The sequence below is a fragment of the Mus caroli genome, chromosome 18 (genome assembly GCF_900094665.2).
Source record: "Mus caroli chromosome 18, CAROLI_EIJ_v1.1, whole genome shotgun sequence".
Lineage (NCBI taxonomy): Eukaryota > Metazoa > Chordata > Mammalia > Rodentia > Muridae > Mus > Mus caroli.
The window spans coordinates 79,249,739-79,273,118 of NC_034587.1; positions in this window are offsets into that span (position 1 = coordinate 79,249,739).

Here is a 23,380-nt window from a genome sequence, read left to right on the forward strand (position 1 = left end):
AGGGGAGGGAGGGGAGGGGAGGGGGAGAGGGATATCCTCTTGAAGGCATGCCCCCTGCTGCAACACGCAGGACTTAGGGATTGAGCTAACTGGGGTGTCAGGCACAGAAGAAATAACAGGGTGGGGCCATGGGCTCTGACAGACACACACCAGGAGCATCCTGGAGGCTCGGTGTATGTATTATATACAGAAAGAGGAGAAGCCAGGTTAACTAGTCTCAGTAGGAGGTCTCTGTAGGAAGGCAGTCTCAGGTTGTAGTCCTCTGGGAGGAGAAAGCTGCCTCGATAGTTCTGCTCACTGTTTCTTGTTAAAGGTTAACAGTTATCAGTGTCTGTGCTGAGACTTGGGAAGGCTTTGCCCTTGCTGAGCCTGACCTGGGAAGACTTTGCCACCCGTTGCCATGGCTCTGAGGCACTGGGGGCCTGAACATGGCTGTGCTTGAGTCAACAGTCCATAACCCTCTGGGGAGGAGGGACTCTCTCGGCACCTCCTTCCTCCCACTTGCTCGGGTCAGAAGCTGCTTTCCTCAGTTTCTACAGCCTCCTGAGAGTCTGTTCAACGCTGAGCCGGCCCGCCGGTGGGTCAGCCCCTTGCTGAAGGCAGAGTCCTTAGGATGTGTTCATCTCCCTAAACCCAACCTTTCAGTGGGTACAAGCCTTTAACATGATGGACCTTTAGAGGACATTTCATATCCTAAGCTATAGCAGCCTGGAGACTGGATGGCCACTTCAAGGTGCTATAGCAAACATGAGCATCAGGATTTCTGTCAGGGAGGAGATGTGCCACCCAGGTCATGGAGGCTCTTTGTGTAGTACTGACAGTTCCAGTGGGTCCAGTGCTTCAGTCTGCATGTAGGACCAACTTGTGTCTCTCCTCAGTAGTGTGAACACAGGCACTGCAGAGGCCTCTGTGAGTCAGGCAGAGCATGGCACACATAGGAAGCACTCCTGTGTTGCCTGAGATCTGCCGTCCCAGGGCCACATTCATCTCGACACAACACGCTGTACCCACGGATGACCCTTGTGACTGCCCAAGGACAGAAGAGAAATGCAAAGAAGTGCTCAGCCCAGACAAAAACCCATTCAGCCCCACGTAAGTCACCTGAGGTGACTCTCCATCTTATTTGGGCCATTAGACTCCATACACTGCCCAGCCTCTCTCCGCCTCTGTCTCGACATCTCTGTGGCTTTCTTTTTCTCTCAGTCAGAACATGAGGCAACAATAGACATTTTCTGCACGCCCAGGTACCAGGTTCAGCTGGCCTTCCATCTAGCTGAAGTACCATGTGTAACTGTAGAGTTGAATTTTGCATTACATTAATCAAAGAAACAATAGGAACCATAAAACCCCACTAAGAGGCATTTTAACTTAAAACCCAGGGCTAAACACTCGGGAATTTTGCCTTTTGTCTTCCCCAGTGCCCTGTAAAAGGAATTAGATAGCAAGAGAAAGAAAGAAAAAAAATTGTGGCACTTTTTTCTTTTTCTTTTTCCTTTTTTATTTTGTTGCTTTTTCACTTTTCTTTTTCTTTTCTTTCTTTCTTTCTTCTTTTTTTTTTTTTGCATTGGATGAGAGAAAACATAAAATAAATTAAGGGTAGTGGGAGTGAAATAAAGGGCAGAGGTAAACGCCGTTTAATTGTGCGAGCCGCTCTTCCGCTCCTGGTCCCTGCCAGCTGCTGCTGTTATTGCTACCTTCCTGTTTTAAGATGAAAGCGATGATGGTAGACACGTGCAGACACACAAAAGAACCTATTTGGACTGGCATGTCAGCTCATCTTTATCAAATGTTGCACAGGTATATTTTGTTGCCATGCTTCATTACCCCAGAATGGCAAGCCTGAAATGTTTGTCTCTTCTCTAAACCCAGTAGCTTTCCCAGCCAGGCATTGTGTGACAGGGCAATAGACGGCTGTTTCTTTTGCAGGCATGGGTTTGTAAAGGCTGGGCAATTAAGGAGAGAGAGAGGGGGAGAGAGAGAGAGAGAGGGAGAGGAAGGGTAGAGAGAAACTTATTTAAAAGAAGGAAAATTTGGTTGCATTTTTTTCAGTACCATTAATTAATAAAAATATAAAGAGCTATGTCATCCATCTGGGGTGTGTTTTCAAAAGGATCCTAGCAGCTTTGATTGGGAAAAGCCTGACCCATGTATCTAGATGATTTAAAATAAGAAGTTAGAAAACATAAGAAAGCAGGACACTCTACAGTAATTTCTGTTATGCAGGAAGGGGCACGGCGAGCACAGGGGAGCTCACTAATGGTAGACAAACAACTCAGGAGAGGGCGTCTGGTTCGGCGCACGGGGGGGAAAAGCCTACTGTTCCCATTCCGCCTCTTATCTTCCAGTGGCCTACTGGAAAAATCAATGTTTTAATCCTGTGTGATCCAGATAAAATTAGAATTGTGTAAAGCCTGCGTTTTCTTTTTCTCCCCCTCAGAGCAACGGCGATAACGACCTTTGCAAGTCAGGGCAGGAAAGCTAATATGTCTCCCATTTGTTGTTTCTTTGCTGTTGATCTTAGTACCACTGGGTCTTTCAAACTAATCCCTAACTGACCGTGGCACCAAGGGGGAAGCCATTAGCAGAGGGCTGTCTCTGTCTGGGCGGGTATGAACACCGTGCCCCTGGAAGGACCTGTACTCACTGGGACCTTCATGTGCCACCCACAAAGGTAGGGACATTCACTGCTGAATGAGTCCAGCCTGGGTCACCAGATGCCACAACCTCCACTATGTGGATGAGTATTTATTTCTCTTGGCTGTTTGGTCTTCTCTGAAAACTGTGGGAGAAGTCTAGACAGAAATATATAGAGCCCTGTCCAACTGAGAGGAAGAGAGGAAGTCCCATGGTTCTTGATCCACACCATAGGGGCCAGGTGCCTGCTGGGATCCTGTCATTTTGATTGTAGGAAGGTGACTGGGTGTGTGTGACCTGCCAGATCATGAGAGGCAGACTGCTGGAGTCCTAAACATCAATGTGGTTGTCACAGGAAAAGCTACTCTAACTGGAACAAGACTGTAATTCCCAGATCAAACTTTCCCACAAATTGGGATACAGATGGATTTCTAGTTTTCCAGTCTATTATTATTATTATTGTTGTTGTTGTTGAATTTTATAATTTGATAGCAGGAAAGAGCAGTTGTGTGGTACCCTCAGGTTCTGTGGCCTCTGCAGCAGGCCTGCCACCTCAATGCCATGATGGCATGTGAACAGAGGCTGCCTGCCTACTGTTGCTGGCCAAGTGGAGAGCTTGTCTTGGTCATTGCCGTGGTTGTCTGTAGCCTCGCCCTTGACTAGGAGAGAACACAGCATCTCCTCTGACATGGCCAGGAGGCTGAGGAGCTGTGGGTCTGTGACCTGGGACTCTGCTACACTTTCTCCTACACTTTCATAACTTTCTGAACCTGAAAAAAATTAAGTCATTACATTTCTTTTTTCAAGAATTATAAGGGAGGATATGCCTGTCCCTCTCTGTGTGTATATGTATATACGATTGCCTATGTATATATGTGTATCTGTTTGTATTTACATATGTGTGTATATATGTTTATATGAGAATGTGTGTGTGTGTGTGTGTGCATACGTGTATTTGACTTCAGTTCTACAACAGTGGAAGAGGAAGGCTATTTAGAAACTTATAATTGGTTTTGGATAGTGACTGAGTCTAGAGTGTTGGGCCTGCCATTCAGATTTTATGAAGGAATCCATTTGTGACCTGTTGAAATGGTGCACAGGTTCAAGGCATGGGATTACCCAAGTAACGAGACTCTTGGCAGTGTCCCTCAGAGAATGGTGCCATCCCTTCAGTGGTACTGTCTGCGAGTGGATCAAATGCTGGGATAGGGAAGCAGGCACTGTATGGACCAAAGTGCTTCATGCCTAGCAGATGTGAGCAGTGGGGGTTTCTAAAGTCCTGACAATGTCTGCCTCAGTGTGTGCCAGTCCTCCATGGAACACAGTAACATGCTGTGGGGCAAATGGAACTCCTGAGTTAAGGATCACCTTGGCTTTTCATGGCTCTGTATGACTACCTCAGCCTGGCACCCATGGGTCCATGTGTGACAGTGACAAGACTGGGATATGGTACCAACATCCTCGTCCCCTAGCCATAGGCCATCCTATCCCATCCTATCTCATCCTATCCCATCCTTCCCTCCCTCCCTCCCTCTTTCCATCCATCCATCCATCCATTCATCCATCCATCCCATCCATCTATCCTTTCCCATCCATCCATCCATCCCATCCATCTATCCTATCCCATCCATCCATCCATCCATCCATCCATCCATCCATCCATCCATCCATTCTCCTATCCTATCCCATCTTACCCTACCCCTTCACATACCTTGTTTCATCTGTCCTGTGGTCTTCTCTTTTTGTTACAGGCAACTAGATCTTGTGAACTCCAGGAGGAGGAAGAGAGAAAACAGAGAGCCTGTTATTTCATGGAGCAGGAAAAAAAAAGCTACACCTTGAAGGTGAATGATGGATATTATTATAAGCGAGGTGTAGCTCAGGGCAGGTGAGCGGTGTGTTAATGAGACGCCACCTCCTGCTTCCTGACAGATGACTGTCATTGTTCAAATGCTGCCGTCAGCCTGATTGATGGCTGGGTCAGCCTGCCCTGCAGTTGGAATGCACTGTCTTCTCTCTTCTGCTGATGTCTCTAATCTGCTGACCCGAAGATGACCCAGCAGAGGTGGAGCTGAAATTAACATGTCATTTTCTCTAGTTAAATTAAAAAGGTGGTGGTGGGGGGCAGCAGAGAGGAGGAAGGGAAAATTCGAAACAGAGAACATATACAGCGCAGTCGTGGAAATATGAGTCCTGCAGGTCCTAATACATCCAAGGAAGGATAATATGTTTCTAATAAAGATTGAAAACACATGGTAACATTCACTCATGTCATGTCAGTTTAGCCCATCTTGAAAAGCACTCAGGATCTCTCCAAGGAAGACAGCACAGGTAGGCAGCTGTCCTGGTCCATTGCCGTGCAGTCGGCACCAGACATCAGTTCCTCAGATACTGGGGAGCCTATCTCTTGTCAGACGCATACCTTCCACAAAATAAGAGTTTTCATATTAAAATTTGAATTAAAATTGGAACATGAAAGATCATTGAGTATGGAGCTGGAATTTCTTGTAATTGCATTTTGCTTCTGGATTTATTAGTGCCTCCGTGAGAGGGCTCTGTGTGACTGCCTCAGTAGCTGGGTAACAGCACAGTCGTAGCAACACTGGGTGAGATCTAAGTCTTCAAAAGGCTTCCCAGTGATCTTTTCTCTTTTAAAAATATGTATAAAGTGCTATATTAAAAAATTAAAGCAACTTTTATCTTAATGAATTAGTTAAGTTTGTGGGGTGTGTGTGTGTGCCATAATTCTCTTCTTCTCTCCTATGGGGATGGGACTTAGGTCATTAGCCTTGGCCAGGCCTTTATTGGCTAGGCCATCTTGACTGTCTATGAAGTACTCTTTCCTCCTGTCTGTCATGTTCTAACACTAACTTTAACATGGAGGCAGTTGGCTTCTGTTATATGATACACACCTTTCCAGCAGTGAGCTCCGCATAAAAACCATGAGCTGAGTTGTGTGCACTGGAAGGAAGAAGGGCTTCTCTAATTCCACTCCTTCTCCAGACATCTTGAAATGTCTTTCATCTTCTTGAACTGGTCCTGACTGAGGATCCACCCAGAGTTGTTCATTCATCATGAGGCTGTCACGTGGTTCTGTTTCAGAGTGGGCAGTGAGCATGGTTTGATGTCGCGGTATAGACATACGCCTGTGGCCTCACCTGTGGCACTTTGCATGAGGAATACTCAAAGGTACTGCTAGGAATCTGGCTCTGTCTGTGAGGCCCGTGCTGCATAAGCTTGGAGATCTGAGTTTGGCTCACTAGCAACCATATACAGACTCAGGCAGGGTCCTAGACATCTATAATCCCAGAAAAATAGTGAGGTGGGGTCAGGCAGATCGTGGAGCTGGCTGGCCAGCCAGTTTTAGCCATTTGGTGAGGGCCAGGTTTAGTAAGTGACTATTTCAAACGTTAAGGTAGAGAGCTACTGAGGAGGCCAATCTGTGTCCTCCTCATGCATACACATGAACACTACAAATACAACACAAACACAGAAACACACAAAATTAAAACACTCAGAAATGGGTCTGTAGGGGCTTATGAAAGGGCTCAGTGGGTAAAGGTGATTGCCAACAAATTTTTCAACCCAAGTTTGACTCCTAGGTCTTACATGATGAAGAAGAAAACCAACTTCGACAAGTTATCCTATGACCATCAGATGCATATCATTACACACACGGGCTAACACACACACACACACACACACACACACACACACACACACACACAAATAAACTCTCCTGCAACCCATTTGTTTAAGCAGTGCTCCAGCTTTATGGACAGACAGAAATCCTGTCTGTATGGGAGAGAAAGGCCATCTGAATGGCAGAGCACAGTAGGTTCCCATTGGCAGAGCACAGTAGGCTTGCTCACTGACAATGGTCCATGTGATTTGGACTTATGCAAATCAAACCTCCTGGGGGGGTGGTGGTGGTGAGAGCCACTGAAACGTCCTGTCCTCTTAATTTAAATTTTCTGTGTATTTGACAAGCACATACAAGAGTATTACTGTAGATTCAGCACCGCTCTCCTTTATTCCCTTCCAATCCCTTCCATGTCAAGATTTTTTAAGAAATAATTTATTTTTAGTTTTTTTTTTTCTTTAAAAAAGGATTCTCCATACTGATTTCCAAAAGGGGACGGGGAAGATCATGCCATTATATTTTAATTAATGTATAAAAAATTAAAGAAATTAAGTGAATACAGAAACAAGAATATTTTGTTTTTATTTTAAAGTTACATATACAATCGTGTGTGAGTGTGTGCATTTGACTGCAAGTGTCTGTGGAAGCCAGAGGTAGAGTTGGAGCCTATGGTTGGGTCTGGAGTTATGGGTGGTTGTGAGTTACCTGACGTGGGCTCTGGGAGCCAAGTTCAGTCCCTACACACAAGCAGAAGGCACTCTGAACTGCTGGGCCTCTTTATATGCCTTTTGGTCTTTCCTCCACAGTTCAGACTTAAAAGTTTTTCCAGGAAGGCAATTCACCAACCGTACAATGAAATGATGAATATTTATATAAATTAGCCTGTAAATTGGAAAACGTCTGCTTAGACTTAATATTCCAGGGTGAGGGTTGTAAATGGTGGTAATTGTGCAGCAAACTAAGAAACTGTTTCATCCTCTCCTGCAACCCATTTGTGTCTGAGACTGACTCTCTCGCCTTGGAGTCCTGCTGAGGTGGGAGGGAGGGGTTCGCCTCTGCAGTGACCTGGGGAAGCACTCAGAACACATTAACAGAACATCTGCTGAGTCCCAGGCCTGGCTTCCCCACATCGAGGTTGAGGTTTATGTATACGGAAAGAAACCTACCCTAAAGGCAAACAGGTGACAGCAGCTATCCAAGGGGTTTGACTGTCCAGTGTGACATGGAGAAATCTGTCTCTATTCAGGATCACCTGTCCCTGCCTTGTTTTCCAAATCTGCAAATGGTTTGCCCAGGGTCTTGTAGGTCCATAGTCAGCATGGAGAACCTCTGCCCACCCTACTGTATTGAGCATATCCTGTCCTACAGGGACAGAAGAGAAGAGCGAATTTGCAATAAGACAGCAACTGCAGGATATACTTTTCTTCTCTTCTCCCCCTCCCTTCTGGGTTAGAAATACAATAGGAGGTATGAAAATCCAAATTTGAAGGGACTTGTAGGAAGGCAGCTGTAGAATCTGTTTGCATTTGGGCTGTAAACTGATTTTTTTTTTTAAATTTCTGGGACAAGCCACTTAATCACATTTGAGCTACAAGCCCAGCCTGGCAAGGAGTGCCCGCGCTTAGGAACAATGGCAGCCCGGCTATCTTCCTTCCCGGCCTGGCCTTGCTTGTTCAGACTGATCCTTGATGCACAGGCTCAGAGGAGAAGCCTCAAGATAGGAGAGAATGAATCTGTCAGGTTCATTTTTCTTCTTTTTCTGGAGGGTGAAATTATTTTTCATGTTTTGAAAGGAGCATGTGACCATGTTCCGACAGAGTTCCTTCTCCCCTGGATTCAGATTTCCATTTGTGTCCCTAACAAAGCACATATTTGGGGCTTGGTATCTCGCTGGTTCATCTCTCCCCATCCTAACGATCCCTTTGCATTTCAGACTTTCTGCCCAAGGAAGAAATGCTGTGAATGCAGCTGATAATGGTGATGGATGAGGACATGAGGTATCGTGGCCAGTGAATCAGCCAAGTTACCAGAGGCTGCCATGGTACAGGCTCCGTCTGAATGATGGAGAACATGGACTTTGGAGTCTTTTCTGTTCCGGGACAATGAATGACGTTTGTTAGGAGGCTAGGAGCATTGTAGGACATGGTAACGGTGGAAACAGAACTGGAGTCAGACAAGGCTCTAGACAAGGTGCAGAGCCCTGAAGTGCTCACTACACGGTACGAGGCCGACTGGAGAGGTCCCAGGCTCCCTTGGCTGCGGTGCCAGGACTCTGTGGGTCTGCTGAGTGACCTGGACGTGCCCTTCAGTTCAAGTCATGGTGATCCTTCCCTATAGAGTTATTCATTACTAACTCTGTACCTTAAAACCACCCAGTCTGCTGAAAATGACTGCCTTCCTTGGAGTAGCTCTTCATCACGTAGCTCATCACGCACAAATGTGGTGACGTTAGAGGCTGTTGGTAGTGAAGGGCACAGCTCTGCTGGGGTTTGTGTAGCCCTTCTCCCCTCCCTCTTTCTAACAGTGAACTGGCTTTCCCTATCACCTTCTTCAGTCACCGTGGGAATATTATTACGCAGTGTGATGATTAATCTCGACTGTCCACTTGACAGAATCTACAATTGTCTTGGGGGGGAAAAAAAACCCTGGGCATGACTGTGAGCTAATTTCTTGATTGACTTAGTTGAAGGAGGAAGACCCACCTAAATGTGGATTTTAATACTCCATGGAGTGAAGACTGGCTAAATGGCGACAGTTAAGCTGAGCACCAGCACTTAACTTAGCTGCTTCTCTGTTTCAGGGTCTCTCAAGCACTGCTGCCACCTGCGTTCCACCATCCTGAACTGAACCCTGACCTCATTGAGCTAGAATAAACCCTCCCTCCACTAAGTTGCTCTTGTTGGCATTTTAACACAGCGAAGAGAAAAACAATAGGAGCATCGATGGCCCAGCCTTCCTTCTGATTGGTGTTCTATTCTTCGTGGGCTCCTCCCTCTAGCTCCCGGCCTTTCTTCTGATTGGTGTTCTAGTCTCTGTGGGGTCCTCCCTCCAGCCTCTGCCAGTCAGTCGAGCGCTCCCTATTAGACCCTTCATTAGCATATAACCTCCATCTTTCTCCTTTCCTTTACAGCTGATCTTAGCTCTGCAGTCCCCATCCCACCAACTCAAACTTCCAAGGTTAGCAACTCACACCCAGGGGGTTGTTGGAGTTGAACTTGTGTACTGTGTATTCAGAAGTTGAAACCTGGGCCCCATGATCAGGTTGCAGTCTGGATATGGGCATTGTGTTGATCAGTGTGCTGTAAAGAATGCTCTCCAATAATCTCTGATTGGACAGAAAAAGGTGGGAGCCCGTGATTGGGCAGGAATGAGAGGAAGGCGGGACTTGAAATTAAATGGGGTGGGGGAGGTCTCAGGTAGGGACCGTGAGGAGAGAAGAGAGAGGAGAGAGAAGATCACCACGAGGCAGGACGGACCAGGAGCTAATGCCTGAGAGCAGTTCTCCCTGAAGGCACACACGAAACAGAGCAAGCTGGGTAACACTCAGACTGCAAGGAGCACTGGGGGCTATTGCTGGGATGTAGGTTAGACTAGCTCAGAACCTGCCCAGCACCGTGACAGCAGCTAGTAAATAAAATACTGGGTTTCTCTATTTGTTATTTGGGAGATAAATGGGACAGAGTGGGAGAGAATCTCCCCATAAAGTTATTTCAATAGGTGATTTTACCACCAGGCATCTCTGGGCTATTGGGTGCAGCTTCTCTGTCTGTGCCCTGGCTCCTGCCCTCCTTGATCCATTGGACTGTCTTAGTTTCTTTTTTCTGTTGCTGTGGTAAAATTCCCTGACAAATTCACTTAAGGGTCAAAGGAATTATTTAGCTCATGGTTTGTGATGGTTTGTATATGCTTGGCCCGGGGAGTGGCACAGTTGGGAGGTGTGGCCTTGTTGGAGGTGTGGCCTTGTGGGTGTGGCTTAGTATCCTTGTCCTAGCTGCCTGGGAGCCAGTATTCTGCTAGTAGCCTCCAGATGAAGATGTAGAAGTTTCAACTCCTTCTGTACCATGCCTGCCTGGATGATCCATGTTCCCGCCTTGATGATAATGGACTGAACCTCTGAACCTGCAAGCCAGCCCCACTTAAATGTTGTCCTTTATAAGAGTTGCCTTGATCATAGTGTCAGTTTACAGCAGTAAACTCTAAGACACCATTCCAGGTTATACTCAGCCGTGGGTGTGGAGGTACAACTGCAGGGGCTCAAAGGAGCTGGTCACATTGTATCAATGATCCGGAAGAGGGAAGAGCACCTGCATGGTAGTGCTCAGTTTGAATTCTACTCTCTTCTACAGTCTAGGTAGTATTCTCTGCCTAAGGAAGTGTGCCACCCATAGCGGGCAAGTCTAAGGAAGGGTGCCACCCATAGCGGGCAAGTCTAAGGAAGGGTGTCACCCATAGTGTGCAAGTCTTCTCATCTCAGTTAACATGACCAACACAACTCCAACAGACTTGTCCAGAAGCCTTTCAGGTGATTCTTGATTCTGCCAACCTGATAATTACCACGTGCTGTCATACTGACCTTTATAAATTGCTGTTCTATGGCCACAAAGCATGGGCAGGTAGAGGACACCCAGAGACCCACCTTGATATGCAACGCAGCAGGAGCGGTGGGAGACATCGGAAGCCAGCCTGCTGCAATGTAACATGGACAGGCTGTAGACACCACCTGCTGTCATGCCATGTGATGGAGAGAAGTAGAAAATACCAGAAGCCCACACCACCAGGCCATGCAGTGTAGGCAGGCAGAGGAGGACACCCAGAGGCCCGCTAGCCACATGGCCTGCCTGCAGCAGGAGCCACTACAGGATGCAAGTGGTGGACAGGTGGGAGAGAGAGAAGCAGAACAGTTTGAGCACCATAAAGAGAGGTGGTACTGGAGACGCGAGGGTGGAGAGGAACAGCCTGCTGTGAACAGCCTGCCCTGCCACCCGAGGCCATGGTAAAGTCTTAGCTCTTGTTGCTGCTCGGGGCCATGTCTTAGTCCATGGCCATGCATCAGCAGGAGTCTGCGTCAATGTCTGTGGCTCACACTACCAGTGAAGACCATGAGGACATCCCTGATCTGGGCTGCCACCTGGGACCACAGAGATGTCCAAGGGCTGTGTAGAGCAGATCCTGTCCCTCACTCACTCAGAGAGTGAGTGCTGTATCTCAACTGCACAGCACAGTAGAGCTGGTCCTGATGTGGATGCTGGTGAGCCATCCCTAAGAACATGAGAGCAGGAGAGCAGTCCCAGCTCCTTGCTAGCTGCAGCACTGAGTGAGCTAGTCAGGGCTATGCTAAAGATGCCCTAGTGATGTCATTGCAGAAGAGCTGGCACACAGACCAACTCAGCCACCACCTAGAAACCAGTCCAGGTCTTTGAGTTGACCCACCCCCAACATCTACCTCATCTATGAACTGTGGAGTGTATGAAAGGGCCGGTCCTGCAGATCCAAGCTGCAGGGTATCCAGGGCAACAATGGGATATCCAAGAGGAGGTGAGGACCCAGTATTGATGGCATAGCAGAGGCCAGAGGCCAGTGACTCATTGATGAACGTTTGCAAGTAAAGATGTGTAGACCGAAGGGTACACTGTGTGACACACTGTGACACACTACAGCTCCCATGACAAGATTTTTTTAAAAGTTCTCTCTTATTTTCTATTCTTTTGTGGGGAGGTTGGAAGGAAAGAGGGTGGATATGGAGGGACGGGGAAATGAGTGGGATTGGGGTGCATGATGTGAACCTCACAAAGAACCAATAAAATGTCGAAAATGCTGTTGAAGATGACATCTTCCTTCCGTTCTTCTTTCTTCCCCCTCCCTGTTCTTCCTTCGGCTTTCTCCCCCTCAGTATTCATTTATGATGGGCTCCTTAGTTATTCAGTTCACAGTTAAGCATCAGATACTGGTATCTCCTATGCCTGATACTTTTCTGAGGCTTAGCTGGTAGTGTGCATTTGGGTAGGGCATGTGATTGACAGCAGGGCCCACTGAAGGAGTGTTGAGGGGGTGGAAATAAGGGCTGACTGATTGACAGGGAGGCTGTAGGAGGGCATTGGGGAGATGCATGAAAATATACCTGGCTTTAGTTGTGAGTGTGCCACTCTGAGAAGCCTGTGCCACTCACTGTAAATGACAGACAGACTTGGGTTTGAGAATCCTGCTTCTCTGTGGCCAACAGAATTCATGATACCTGCTCCAACATGGTGTGTGTGTGTCTATCTCTCAGGAGTGGTCCCAATGGCATCCCTTCGCTGGCCTGTAAAATGAGCTCCATGCTTAGTTCTCCTTCCATTTAATTCCAAGTCCTGATTAACCAAGATCCCACACTATGACTTCCTTCATCTTCTGAAGTAATTTTGCTTCTATGACCTTAGTTCCAGACTCTCATCTCTTCCCCCTTGCTTTCTAAACAGAATCAACCATTTATTTTTACAATAACAGTGCATGCATGAGGGCAGGAGGCTGGGGAGACAGGTCAGTGAGTAAGGGCTTGCTGTGTATTCTAGCTAGGTTACTACTGTTACGATGAAACATCATGACCAAAAGCAAGTTAGGGAGGGAAGGATTTATTTGGCTTACACTTCATCGTCATAGTCCACCACTGAAGGAAGTCAGGACAGAAACTCAGACAGCCCAGGAATCAGGGGCAAAACCTGGTGTAGAGACCATGGTGGGTGCTGCTTACTGGCTTGTTCATTATGGCTTGCTCAGCCTGCTTTTTTCTTCTTTTTTTTTATTAGATATTTTCTTTATTTACATTTCAAATGTTATCCCCTTTCCTAGTTTCCCCTCCAAAAGTACCCTCCCTTTCCCCCTCTCTCTTCTCCCCAACCTACCTAGTCCCATCAACCTGTTGCCTTAATGAACTCAAGACCACCAGCCTACGCATGAAGTCACCCACAGTGGACTGGGATCTCCCCCCTTAATCACTAATTAAGAAAATGCCCTGCAGGCTTCTGTACAGCCAGATCTCATGGAGGCATTTTCTTAATTTAAGGTTCCCTCTTCTCAGATTACTATAGGCTGCATGATATAAAAGTATAAAATTGATATAAAATTAGGCAGCACACTGCACAAGCATGAGAATTGTAGTTTAGGTCCCTGGCAGTTACATGAAAAATGTGTGAGGTATGTGACACCCAGCCTTCAATCCCAGTTCTCAGGAGGCAGAGAAAGGGCAGCCCTGGCCCAGGACACCTAGCTATACTGCCAAAATGGTGAGCTCTGGGGCCAGGGAGAGATTGTGCCTCAGTAATTAAAGTGAAGATCAAATGAGGAAGATTTTACACACACAGATATGCACGCGTGCGTGTGAGCGCGCTCACGCGCGCGCGCGCGCGCACACACACACACACACACACACACACGAGTGCATCCTGACACACATGAATATTCAACTTCTATGGACTTCACACACATCAGCACTCCCAAAATGGAGAATGAGGGTACACTGGTCCTTTTTCTTCTCATATGCTTCTTGTGAAAAGTCTAGTGAACCGGGACAGCAGGCAGAGTGTGCACTTCTAGGGCACTAGCACAGTAGGTAGGGTGTGCACCTTTGATAGCTCTCTTGCTTCATTCACACTCATTTGCACACATGTTAGTTTTTTGAAAGATCACTACAATCAAGCCTCGGCCTGGCTCCATCACAACCCACACCATTGCCTCTTCCCCCATCTCTGTGCTTGACACCTGACCACTACTCATGTGCTCTCCACATCTGTGATTTTGTTGCTTCTCAGATGCATGATGGCATGAGAGCCATGGATAGCCTTGTGGTTGATTTTTTTGCTCTAAGAAACATTCATGCAGGTCTTTGCTCAAATCACGCACCCGCTGTAATGTTAATGGCTGGGTAGTATTTCATGGGTTGCCTTGAATGACCGACCATTCACTCACTGAAGGTGTCTGAGTAGGTTTTTGGCTATTCTGTAGAAAGCTGCTATGAACATTCTTATAGAAATTTCTGTTTGAATAACCTTTCATTTATCTGGGATAAATGCCAAACAACACAGTCTCTGGGTCATGTGGTAATTGTCTGTTTAGTTTTATTAGTAACTGCGGAACTGTTTTCCAGAGCCTCTGTACCTTTCACGTTCCTGCCAGCGACGTGCGTGGTCTCCTTCTGTGTGCTCTCATACCCAAGTGTTTTCATCCTTTATTTTAGCCACTCTGGAAAACACAGAGGCAGCCAGTGCCTCAAATTTTCACGTCCTAGTTTCCCAGTCTGTTGGACACCTTTCTCTGTGTCACATGCCATCTACATGACCTTGTGGGAGACACATCTGTCCATGCCTTTGCTCCATTCTCCCCAGCACGTTACTGTTGACTTGAAAGCTCTTGGTGTCTAGATTCCAGACTCTGAAGCAGTTTGCAAAGTCTCCATTGTGCCAGTGGTCAGCCCATCCTGCTACCAGTAGCTTTCACAGATGGAACTTCACATTTTGATAAAGTGTCATTTGCCAAGTTCTTGCTCAGTGGATTGTGCTTTCTTGCTAAATCTTAGAACCGTTTACCTAGCTTTTAAATCCAAAAAACTCAGCATGTATTTTCTTTCTTTTTTTTCCTAAAATCGTTTTAGATTTATGTTTTTCTTTTGTCTGTGATTTTCTTTGAATGAGTTTTGTTTTTGTATAAGGTCTAAGTTGAGATTTATTTTGTTACATATATGTATATGTATGTATATATATATATATATATATATATATATATATATATATACTTATTTTGAGAATTTATTTGAAAGACTTCTTTTTCAATAAAATGCTTTTGTATCTTTGTGAAGACACCCTGGGCTTGGGGTGGGGTTGTAGCTCAGTAGCTGACTGCTTTTCTAACTTGTACAAGTCTCTGAATTTTATCTCTGGCACAAGAACAAATAAGTAAACAAGCAAGCAAGCAAACAAACAAAAAAGTGGAGAGACCATGAGATGGCTCAGTGAGTGAAAGGTCTTGCTTTCAAGCTTGATGAATCAAAGAGTCAATCTCTGGGGTTCACACGGAAGAGGGAGAGATTCAACTCCCACAGGCTTCCTCTGACCCCCACACATATGTGCATGTACACACGTGCGCGCACACACATACACACCACTAATAAAGATTAAATACATCCTTGGGCTTACTTGTATATCTGGTTATGGGTTCTCTGTTTTATCTGATTGACCTGTGTGTCTATATCCCTCTGTGAACACCACACTGCCTTCACTATTGGAATCAGAGAGCAAGCCTTGGTGTCGCATGACGTAGTTTATCATACCTTATATCATCTTTTAAAGATGTATCTATTTTATATATGACTAACACCATTACTGTCTTCAGAAACATCAGAAGAGGCCATTGGATCCCATTACAGATAGTTGTGAGCCACCATGTGGTTGCTGGGAATTGAACTCAGGACCTCTGGAAGAGCGGCATGTGCTCTTAACTGCTGAGCCATCTTTCCAGCCCACTTTATCATTTAAAAAAAGCATTTTCAGCTTTCTAAAGCAAATGGACTTGCTTGTGTCGGCAAGAAGTCCCGCTTTGGTGGGAGCAGCTTTAAGAATGTAGAGCATTTGGGGAGGGTTGACATCTTGCAGTATTGAATCTTCTTGTACATGCGTTAAATCTCCTTTGATTTCTTACAAGTGTGATTAGGTTTCCAGCATGTGGAACTTTTGCATGCTCTGTTACACTTATGACAACATATTTCATTTTTCTTGAGTTTGTTGCAAATTGTGTGCTTTGATGTCTGGCTTCCCTATATTCATAAAGTTTTAAAAGTTAAAACATTATTTTATACATATAGGTGTCTTATCTGCATGCATGTCTGTGTCCTACACACATGCGTGGTACCCTTGGAGGCCAGAGGGTACTGGGTATCCAAGAATTAGAGTTACAGAAGGTTGTGAGCCACTATGTGGGTGCTGGATCCCCTCAAAGAGCAACCAGTGCTCCTAACCTCTGAACCATCTCTGTAGCCCCTCATATTCATTATTAATGCTCCAGTGTGCTTGTGCTGGCCTTTACTCCTGAAAAGCTTGCTGGTCCTATATTTCAGGTTTAGTAGTTTTGTGATAGATTCTTTGCAATGCCTGTGTCGCTAATCTACAAATAGACATTTATGGCCCACCCTCTTTGTGTATGCACATTTTATTTGACTCCCTTTCTTGTCTTATTATAGTTGCTAAGATGAGAGTATTAAGAATGGGAGAGTGAACCACCTCACCTTGCTCTTCGGAAGGGACCGCTGAAGCTTACGTAGTAAAGATGGCGTCAAACATGGGACTTTTGTAGACAGAGAATGTCCCCCTGTCTTTTCAGTTTTCTGAGATGTTTATTTAAAACCACGAGGAATTTATATTCAATTTGTGAAGAATCACTCGATGGTCCAGCAGATCATGTTCCTGTCTCCCTTATAGTATTTCAAAGTCTGTGAGTCTTTGAAACAAAACAGAGAAATGTATTCTCCTGGTGGATGCAGCACTGTACTTTCTGCACGTGTCTGCACAGAGGATGGTTTTAAACTCCCCGCCTCCACCTGCAGATTTTCCTCGCCTTCTCTTTAGCTCACTTAGGCTCTGCTTCATATACTTTCAGGTTCTTCTGCTCAGTGCATGCACATCTGGGGACCCCAGCCACCCCCAGTTGGTGTATCCTTTGAAGGTCATCTTGGGATGCACGGCTTTGTCTGGGGTAAGTCGCTTTGCTCTGGAGTTTACCTAGCATTTCTGCGGTTGCCTCCTCTGATGGGTAAATGTCTGTGTAATGTGTATCTTTTAAAAGCCCTCCTATTTTCAACCAGTCTTTGATTTCGACTTTCAGGAGTTATGTCTCTGGGTCCAGATGCTTGTGACTGCCGGGTTATCAGTCTTTGTGTTCCACCCAGTACGTTCAGAGTGTTTGTACTTCATTGCTATGACAAGAGGGTTGCATTACTCTTGGTCTTGGTTCCCCTTTGCTGGGGTTCTCCATCTTCTGTGCCTGTTTTCTTGCTGTCCTCTGGGCTATGAGGATGTGCCAGGCTTCTCCTTGGTTTTATGTGTTGTTTAGAGTGTGTCTCTTTGTGCAATTTTTTTGGAGGCGGCTCTGGCATTAGAATATATGCGTATGACTTACCAGTTCACTAGGATCGACATTAGCGATGTTAAACAGCTACGTGAAGTTGGATCATTGGTTTTTCCACCTTGAGGTCCTATTTGGTTGACCTGTCAGACTCCACTAGTGTTTGTCTAGGCTTATCATATCATTCTGGAAACCCAAGTGTATTTTCCTGGTTATTTTCTCAGAATTATTCTTGTTTACACTTTCTTTCCTCTTAAAAGGTTGATTTTAGTAACTCGCCTGGGTGGCACCATAGAGCTGAATGTGATAGCAAGGGTGTGGGTAAGCTGGCACAGAGGGCATGACCTTGCGGGAGCTGGCCCTGTCCCCTGTCTGCTGTGGGGTGCTGTGGGTGAGAGAGAGGCTGTATCTCCTCGCCCCTCACTGCCTGTGGCAGGTGCAACAGCTGGTTCTGAGGTCATGAGAGCAGGAGAGCAGGCCCTGCCCCTCACTGGCTGCAGCACTCAGAAGAGCGGACCCTGCACCTCGCCTGGGCAGCACAGTAGAGCTGGCCTTGGTGGTAAAGATACCGGTGAGCTGGCCTCAAGGGCATGAGAGCAGGGGAGCTGACCCTACATTGCCGACATTGGGTGAGCCAGACAAGGCCAGTTCTGGAGAGCTCACTGTGCTGATAGGGTTTGTGGAAGAGCTGATGGGAGGACCAACTCAGCTACCTCTCAGAAAGTTGGTCCACCCTAACATCTACCTCATTGATCGTCTGCTGGAGTGTGTGATAGGGCCGGTCCTGCAGATCCAAAGCCCCAGGGTCTGCACGACACAGGGGAACATTAGGATATCCAAGAGAAGTCCCAGTGAGGATCCAGTGTCGCTAGAGTAGCAGAAGCCAGAGGCTTTGAACCAGACCAATGATTCACTGTAATGAACATTTGCAGGTAAAGATGTGTGGACAGAAGAGTATATTGCTTCCACAACAAGATTATTATTATTATTAATTATTACTATCTTATTATTTTATCTTATTTTATTTTTCTTTTGTGGGGAGGTTGCAAGGGCAGAGGGTGGATATGAAGGGACATGGAGATGAGTGGGATTGCTGTGCCTGATGTGAACTTCAAAGGATCAGAAAGTTTTCAAAACAGGGTTGGATTTAGCTGTGATTTAAGAGTTCTCCTGGAGCCAGACATCCCCCTCCTCCACCCCAATTTGTAAAGGATAGTTAGAAGTCTGGTGTTTCTTTTTTTACAGGATTTGGGGGGAAAAAGATGCTATGCCCTTTATCAGCCTTCGTAGATTTTTCTGAGAATCTCACTATGATGGGAACTCAGGACCTCTGTGGATATGCAGTAGTGCTCCCTCTTATCAGTGCTCTCTCTTAGCTGTACTCCCTCAGCAGTGCTCCTCTGTCCCTGGTGTTCAATAACGCAACCACAGTATGCCTGGCACAGTCTTCCCTGGCTTCCTCCTGTTCTCTTTTGCCCAATCACTAAACTCTGTGCACGTGTAGTCATCACCATATTGGGAATTTTCCTGCACAGTTTGCTTGTGTGTGCTTTCAGTCCCAGTTTCCCTTCATCTTTGGAAAGAGTGATACACACTACAAATGTTGGCCCCCTGTTTACTATTGGCCTTAAGCCTCTGAGATGCTCCTTCACTTCCTCTGGCTCCTCTATTTCCTGTTTGAATAACTTTCCGGTCTTCTTTTCATTTATTTTATCCTCTCTTTCTTCCATTTTATCAACTTTACTCTTTAAACAACTCTGTTGTGTTTTTAGATTTGTATTTTTCTTTTAAATCAGGACTTAGTCTGTTCTTCTATCATATGGGTCCCAAGGATAGAACTCAGGTTATCAGGCTTAGCGACGAGCATCTTTGCCTGTTGAGCCGTCTTGTCATACCGCTTTCCTTCTTTTAAAAACTAGCTTGTTTCTCTGCTGAGATCCATCACTCCTTTCTTCCTCACTTGTAAAGAGGTTTTAAGGCCTATACAGAACAAACCTATTTTTTTTTTTAACTTTTGGATTTTGCAAAGGATGAAGAAATAAAATTTTGCCCACAAACCAGTTGGGTGGGTATTTGAACAATGCCAAACCCTGTGTCATACACATCCCTTTACCTGCGATGATTTGACCTCAGGAGAGTTAAACCTGGTCTTAATATGAAAAGTCCCTTGTTGGTCTCCGCTCCTCTTTTCTCTCCCTCCCATTTTCTCCCCCTCGCACCCACGAATAATTGAGTCCTGCTGGACGGGATAGTCCCTCGCATTTTCTGCCCTGGGGAACATGCTGGTAGCTGCAGCTGTCTCTGGTTTAGAAGACACCCTGCCATCTACTCTGAGATACAGGGGATTGATCTGAAGTTCGAGTTTCAGCAAGAACACAGTTCACGCTCCTCCAGTGGCGCATGGAAGTTGTAATAGGATCAGTGTGTTCTTTGTCCTTAGACGGGCAGTGGATGGCGTGCACGTGCGCTGTCTCTGTCTCTAGATGGGCAGTTGACGGTGTGCACATGCGCTGTCTCTGTAGATGGGCAGTTGACGGTGTGCACATGCGCTGTCTCTGTAGATGGGCAGTGGATGGTGTGCACATGCGCTGTCTCTGTAGATGGGCAGTGGATGGTGTGCACATGCGCTGTCTCTGTCTCTAGACGGGCAGTGAATGGTGTGCACATGCACCATCTCTTTGTCTCTAGATAGGCAATGGATAGTGTGTACATACGCTGTCTCCTTTTTCTTCTCTGAAAGCAAGCTTCACAATTCTTTTTGTTAGGTCAAACAATTTCTAAGTAAGGAGCTGCAACATCTGCGCCCACCTCAAAAAAAGCCTGCAAATTCTGGGTGAAGGCAGGAAGTTCTGCTTGAGCTCCCGCCTCCGCTCCTGGCCGGAAGCCAGAAGAAACATTGTGCTGGCAGAGATGCTCGGCATGCGTGGGCTGGGTTCTGTGGCCTTGCCTCTGATCTTGGTTGCTGTAGGAAATTTAAAGTTAAGGTCCCGAGGAAAGATGGCAGAACAGGCTTGAGCTGGCTTTACAGATGGCACAGGCAAACCCTCCAGCAATATGTAGACACTTTAGTGACTTCGAGTCTATAAACTTAAGTAATTAGTTAATTTATCGAGACAGGATCTCACTCAGTAGCCCAGGCTGCTCTTTAACTCATGGCAATCCTCCTGTCTTCTCCTTCCAAGTGATGGGATTATAGACATAAGCCACAATGCCTAGTTTAATTCTATAAATTTTAAAGAGACATTGAGTTTTCTTCAGCAAGGATACTTGTGTGTGTGTTCTGTATACACTCACTGATGAAGGCCTAATCTGTTTTCCTCCTATTTGGACATGGGGATTTGGGGAAATATCATATTACATCCCCCATAGTGTTTTGCTAAGTGTATCTGGCACCGCCTGCTGTGTTACCAGATCTGCAGTGGCCCCCCAAAGAAACACCATCCCCCCCATTACACTGATGGCTTCAACAACAATACTACCATTGTAGAAAGTTTGAAACACAGGACTATCTTATAGAGAAATATCTTACAGAGAAATGAAAGCCATCTATAACTCCAGTGAAGAAGATGAAGAATTCTCTCTCTCTCTCTCTCTCTCTCTCTCTCTCTCTCTCTCTCTCTCTCTCTCCCCCCCCCTCATCATTTGTGAGGCTCAATTTTTATAAACTTGCTATGTTTCATTTCCATGTCTGTATGGAAATATTTTGCTAATAACCAGTTTCCTTCCCGACCCCCCCTCCCCTACCATGTTCTGCAATAAATCTTTCAGTATTAAGATTGTTCCCTTGGGGACAGTGACATTGGCTCAATAAAAGAGATGATCTTCCGCCCATTTTTCCCACAACAATGGCATGCTGGCAGCTACCATGGACAAAAATATAACTCTGCAGGAACATTAGAATCTGGATGGAATTTGTGAACAACCGTTGGAGTCTACAAGCATGGAGGTCCCTCTGAGAAGGTAGCTTGGTGCCTTGACTGTGCCCTCTGAATAAGAAGAATCCCTCATCATCTATGGTCTCAGCTGCAACATCATTTGACGTTAATGCTGCCATAGATTTAACTGACTAGGGGGCTGGGGAGGAGTCATGCCTCCCTGTGCCTCAGCAAACAGGTCTGAGGAACTTTCCCTAGGCTGTGGCTGATGATTTGGCTCCAGTGCTTCTCACTGTGGTCATTGAAATTCTATCCATCCATGGCCCCTGCAAGGGACAGAGCTTCCCATGTCCCAGTAGGCAAGGCTTGCCGTGGGCCCGCCTGGGAGCCTGAAATAGTCCTCTAATGTGTCTCCAGCTCCATTCAGATACGGTCTAGAAGCCCTGCTCACCCATGCACCTATGAGGGAGTTTGCCCATCTATGTTTCAGAGGCAGGCCCATTAACTCTGAAAATGCTACGGACCCTGATGTGGTACTCTGGCCTTTCTTAGCTGTGGTGTCTGAATATCCCTACTTACCCAGGGGGTGGCCAGTGATCTAGTGCAATCATTCTGTCTACCTGGTAATAGACATTCCTTCTCTGGATCAATCTGGACTCTTAAGTCAGATCCTTGACTCAGTACCAGCCCATGCAGTAGCCACAGCAGTCTTAGTTTTTCCCATAAGGCGCTCTGACCTTAGGTTCTAGTGTAGATCCAGAAGTAGCCATGTGACCTAGCTCAGACCCTACTGGATTGCAATCCTGGAGGAAGTCCTGCTAGATGGGAACCTAAAGGTAGAAAATGAGTTGTGACCAAACCTGACAAGCTGGGGTAATAGGAAGCAGAGATCCAAATATCCACGCAAGAAAGGTGGGACAAACATCCGTATAAACCAGTAGCAGTGGCATAAGACCAGATGCCAAGGCTCATTGTACAAACACAAACAGCATAAATACCTAAATTAATATATCTACTTCAGATCACCCAACATAACACACCCAGTCCAAGAAGCAGCACTGACATAGTAAAGTTCCATGAGAAAAGCAACTCCGACTAAGCACAAGACAATGATCTCAACAAAGCAATTAGTAAATGTTCAAGGAACTCAACAAATATATTAATAAATACCTGACTGAAGAATACCATTCCATGGCCGGGCCCCCAAATCCTGACACTATTATTGATGATATGTTGTGTTTATTGACAGGAGCCTAGCATGGCTGTCCTTTAAGAGAGGCCCTACCAGCAACTGACTAAGACAGATGCAGATACTTAGAGCCAACCATTGGACTGAAGTTGGGGGTGGGGGGAAGGCCTATGGAAGAGTTAGGGGAAGGATCGAAGGAGCTGAAGGGGATGGGAACACCATAGGAAGATCAATAGTCTCAACTAACCTAGATCCCTGGGAGCTTTCAGAGACTAAACTGCCAACCAAAGAGAATACATGGGCTGGTATGAGGTCCTAGCACATGCGTAGCAGATGACTGAATGAATGCCTTGTCTGGATTCGGTGGGAGAGAAGATGCACCTAATCCTGTGCAGACCTGATGCCCCAGGGAAGGCAGATGCAATGGGGGGGGGCAAGAGGGAGCACCCTCTCAGAGGCAAAGGGGAAGGGGGATGGGTTGAAGAACTCTGGGAGGAAGACCAGGAGTGGGAGCAACATTTGAGATATAAATAAGTAAAATAATTATAATTTAATTTAAAAAGAAGAACACAAAAACAAATAGTTGAAGGAAATAAGGAACACAACTAAAAATATGAAAATAAAATTTAATGCATAAAACTTCTGAGAAATCCCAAAATGAAATAAAACTTAAAATGAAATATTTAGCATTTCAAATACAAAACATGATGTGAGGTATCACTAACAGAATGGATCAAATGGAAGAGACAATATTAGGGCTTGAAAACAGGGCAGAGAAATTAGGGCAGTCTGTCAAGGAAAATGTCAAAGCTAAGGTAAAACCCAAGAAGGGCATGTGTAGGAGCTCTGTGACAAAAAGACCCATCCTATGACTCATAAGAGAAGGAGGAGGGGGAGGAGAGGAATAAGAAGGAGGAGGAGGAGGAGGAGGAGAAGAAGAAAGAGGAAGAAGAA